Below are 5,056 nucleotides of genomic sequence, written 5' to 3'. Positions count from 1 at the left end.
TTTAGAGGAAATACTATAAATGATAGTAATATATCATATAACCACTAAAGGAAAGTAACAAATCCCAGTTTATTTTCAATCCCCCAAGTTTCATTAACAACACATTTCACTTCAAAATCATGCATGAGCTAAAACTAAAATAACATGAATGACACAATCAAAACATGGACGCAGAGTCTCATACATTACTCCTAGCTATAGGGCTTTTCCCACATCAAAATTTTGCCAACCTTATTCACTTATCAAAAAGTTACATTTATAGGCCCTTTAGAATGGGCCAGTTACATTTCATGATTGCCTAATAGAGCATCTTTGAACATATATATTCTAAAAATAGGATTGATTGGTTAGTCATTCGTTACAAAAATTTATCCTATGAGAAATTTTTCTTTGGAGTTATGGACTTAGCTCAGTAGGCCTTCATTGCACTAGTTACATTCTTCAGCTCCAAGACACTTGGAATAAGGATATTGTTAGCTTTGATCAATTAATAGTAATGAATTTTTGTCAATTCTTCAACTCTAGAGATCCTTGATTGGAGCTTCTTTGTTGCACACTTCAAATTACAATCCACTATTGTTAGTTCTAGAAACTTTTCCACTTGGAAATTTGTCAGGTCAGTAGCTTCTTCAATGAATGCTAGAAACTTAGTCTTCATTTGTTCAATATCTACTAGCTAGTCATTATCGGTGACATGATTCAGTGTGCAAAACCTTTAAATGTTTGAATATCTTATCCATTACTTTCTTTACTAAATCATAGACATCTTTTAGCTCATGCTCAAACTTCACTACAATATCAATTTTGAATTCCAATGATTGCTTCCAATGAGGAAAAGGTTCTTGGCTTGATTTTAGTATTCCATGGGTCACAACAACATTTATCTTCATGTTAATCACTTTTTGTAACAAGGCCAATTGCTCTGTTAGGCTTTCTGATACTTTTTTCATTGAGGTCTAGTGACTTGACACTACTTCTCTCAATCTATTAGTGTCTAGCAACATATTTCCAAGGTTCTCAATGAGAGGGGGACTTTGGGCCTTCAATTCATCTATCTAGGCATGACCAACTTGATCAAATTACCTCTCTTGCTAAAGCTTGGGCAATAAATTCTCATTCTTCTATATACTTGGGTCAAATGTATTTGTACATGTGCTTCCAAGTGTGACTCTAATGTAATCCATTAATTCTTTATTTGAGGCTTTCAATGCCTCTTTCTTTAACCTTAACTCCTCTAATCTATCTTCAATCTTTACATTTGTTGATTTCCAGATATTGAACATAGAATCATGCACTGGAATGCCCATGTCAACCATTCTAAGTTGAAAATCATTAGGATTTAACTCATGAAATTTTTCCTCCTTCTGAGGTTCTGTAATCTCCACTAGCGTGTGACTAGTAGAAGAATTGTAACCAATGTTGCTAGGGTCTTTTGCTTCTTCACCTTCTTTGATGTTGGCTAAGATTGAGTTACTTGTACAATAAGGTATTTAAATGGAGCACTTTCCTCACATCTCCTCTTCTTTCTATCAATGGTCTCTTCCAACCAAGACTCAATTGAAAGGGCATGAAGTGCTAATTGCAAAGTTTTTGGGTCAAAAATCTTCCTTGCAACTGGGGGTGTCACCTTGCTTTGGCTAAAAAATAGAAAGGCAGTTGCTTTAGTAATAGAGAGGACTAGAGTATCACCTTGATAATATGCTTCCTACTCTTGACCATCCAATGGGTTATTATCACCATCAAGGTTGATGACAGCTACAGGGGTGGAGTTGTTGGCTACTAATTTCTCCTTCTCCTTTTCTTTATCTTTCTCTACCTCTTTATCTCCAACTTTTCTAGTATCTGGCAAAGATCCTCCTCCATAGTTTGGAGGATTTGTATATTCTTCTTAGGAGGTTGGTCTCCCCCTCCACTAACAAATTGTGTTGGTCTAGCTGATCTTAATGTAACAACAATAGTGGAAGTGACAACAGATGACTAAGTTGTACCAGAAGTTGCTCCACTAGTAGAACTTGCAACTCTAGTTCTCTTTCTTCTCACTTTGATCCACTCTACCCTTTTTTTTTCCCTCTTGATGATACCATGCATAAGGACTTCCATTATATTGATAACATGACCATCAAGTGGAATCAACACTATAGGAGTGTCCCTAATTTGCTCATAAGTCGAGGGACCCATGTAAGAGCCATCATCTGTAAGATCACTAGCACCAATAGAGTCATTATACAACTTAATGTCCTCTACTGTCAACCTAGATCAGTACCTTTCTCTAGTTTGGTACTCATTATGACATTTGACCCAATAATGTTCAATATATGGAACATGCATGTAAGCATAGCCAAGCTTCAGATGATCTTTGACACAGCTAATTGGATCATATTGAGGCCTTATAACTTCATATTCACTCAATTTAATTATGCTCTCAAAATCTTTGAATAAGTTTCGAGCATCAAACCTTGAGGCACAAGAATAATGTCCTACCACAATTGGAAAAGGAATCCTAACAATCTTCTTCACATTAGAACATGAGGTATTGATTTATAATATTTGTCTACACAACTCAACAAGAACTATCTTATCTTTAGGATATTTGGGGAGTCTCTTTAGCAAGTCATCGAATGCACCAATCCTCAAGTAGGAAAAATATAGAAATTGGATAAAATAACATCTAAACTAGTTGATCACTGATATGGCGTCTAGTGAAAACCTCCACTCAGGACACTCTTGCGATTCTTGACATAGCCTCGTTGTAAATGCATCATTTACCCTTACATACCCTTTGAAACTCCTTTACAATTTTAGGTAAGGATATAATTCATACACCTTTATTTTTTCATCAAAGTCTTTGATACTGGGAAGACCAAGCCAAAGATTATGCTTGGCTAATACATGTATCAGATATGATGACATAAAGAATTATTTGAATGCCTTTGACAAATTTAGCCAAGAGGATAGCTCTTCACATATAATTTGAGCCCAAATAATTTGTAGTCCTTTAGTATAAACAACCTAGAACAAGTATAAGTGATGCTCAATAAAATCTAGGATATCCTCCTTTCCTTTTAACCTCAACAACATCGCCAACATATCCATGACTTCATTCTTTAGATTGGTTCCAAAAAGAGTCATCAACATCTTACTCTTTTTACCACAAGGAGTCTAGAACCATGTTTTCTACATGTTTTCTCTCCTTAGAGTCTTTTTCTCATTAAACATTGATGTAGATGAAGAAAAATTAATATCACAATACTCTTTCTTCACTAGGATCTCGAAGGCAAATTGCATCAACTCCTTCTTCATAGAAAGAAGAATAGATTGGTTAGGCAACAAGATCTATTTTGTCTCTAGATTGTATCTCTCAATGCATTCCCTTACTAGTTCTGGTGCTTGCACAACCATGGGGAAATTGGTAGCCTCAACCAGTCCACTTTTCTTCATTTTTTGTGTGATTGAATGAATGGGTTGGGTGTTTAGTCTTCTATGCAAATCACCTAGGTCAAAAAAAACTTAAAAGAAGTGTTAGAAAAGTTCTTCAACTCACTCTTGAATCCAATTAGACGATCATACCAAGCAACCTTGATTTCCATTAGCTTGTAATTTCACATAAAGAAAGAAGTTATTTAAATAAAATAGCCATTACAAAATGAGGAACTTCATTTGGTGGAAATCCAATCATATAGACTCATAATTTTGAACATTGGCACCATACAAACGAGATAACTCACTACTAACGATCGTAACAGTTGGATTTGCAATTAATTAGGAAAATTAATGTCTCTTTAGATCACTTTACTTTACCCATACGATAGCCCATAAATCAGACAACGTAAAACTTACTTTAATCTCCCATAGTAGCGGGATCATTTCCTTTTTGAATCACTTTAGATTAAGATTATTAGAAGCTACCCTTTTAACCTCAGAATCTAACACAAGGGCTTGCACTATAATTCCTTAAGTGTAGGGAAGGAGGCATTAACATGTTTCTCTAAAATCTTGCCTTTACCTAATCTTTCCTTTGATTCAGGAGCACATCATGGGGACTACTCCTTTGGTGCCTTGAATACTTTATTGTTTTCATTTTTGAACAAGGATTTTCCTCTTTATTTATCACTTAACTTGGAGAAGCGACAAAATGAACTTTCAGCCTCAAGCATTTGGAAAATTATTTCCTATGTATTAGGCTTGCACTTAATAAATTACTCCATTAGAAACATCTTTGTGGCAACTCCACAGAGTGTGTTTGCATCCGAGTTCAATATTTCTTATCTTTTACATCATCCAGGATAGTAGCTTCATGTTTTTCTCCTACACAAAAAACTACAATTGAGACATATGTTTTCTAAAGAAATAAACAACTCGAAATGTTTCTATTGATTTGGTAATTCTTTGTCTTCATTTCTCATCTTTGGTTCAGAACTGAACTTGAAGATGTTCGCTTCCAAAGGGGGAGCATTTAGATTGATGGAACTCTGTATCTCTACACAAAATCAGATTTTGACTTCATATCTTTACTCTGAGAGTTCCATAGTTTAAGATCTTTGTTATTTTGATCTTCTCATCATGAATAGATCTTCAAATACACCTGGATATTTCACCATTACTTTGTTCCTCAGGATCTTATCAGATAAAGTCAGCCAGCAATGAAAATCTAATAGTACAAGCTAGAATCTAGAAGAAACACCTTGCTAAAGATAGGGACAAATTGTAAAATTAAAATAGACTTCCTTCTCATTAGGAAGATGCTTAGATAGAAACCCACCCAAATCTAGATCACCTAAGACCTTAATGTAGAGGAAAAGTGAGAATATCACATAGAGATGTAGGGGGAAGCAGAGCAACGAAAACTTGGAAAGAACACATAAGGCAAGCCTCAAGGATGTTTGATGAGAAAAGAGCCACCTAGGGGCTATCTAGACAAGGACTTAAACATATCATGTCCTATAAACTCATCAAGCTAGAATCTTAAAGGGATGGACTATAAGTCTGGCAAGACACTTTTATATATCCTTCAGAATAAAGATAACTAATCATTGATTTTAGAAAATATTCCTTAAGA

Source organism: Cupressus sempervirens, chromosome 4 (assembly GCF_028749045.1).
Source record: "Cupressus sempervirens isolate cs-2001-9-10 chromosome 4, ASM2874904v1, whole genome shotgun sequence".
In the NCBI taxonomy this organism is placed as follows: Eukaryota; Viridiplantae; Streptophyta; class Pinopsida; order Cupressales; family Cupressaceae; genus Cupressus; species Cupressus sempervirens.
This window is presented reverse-complemented; position numbering follows the sequence as displayed.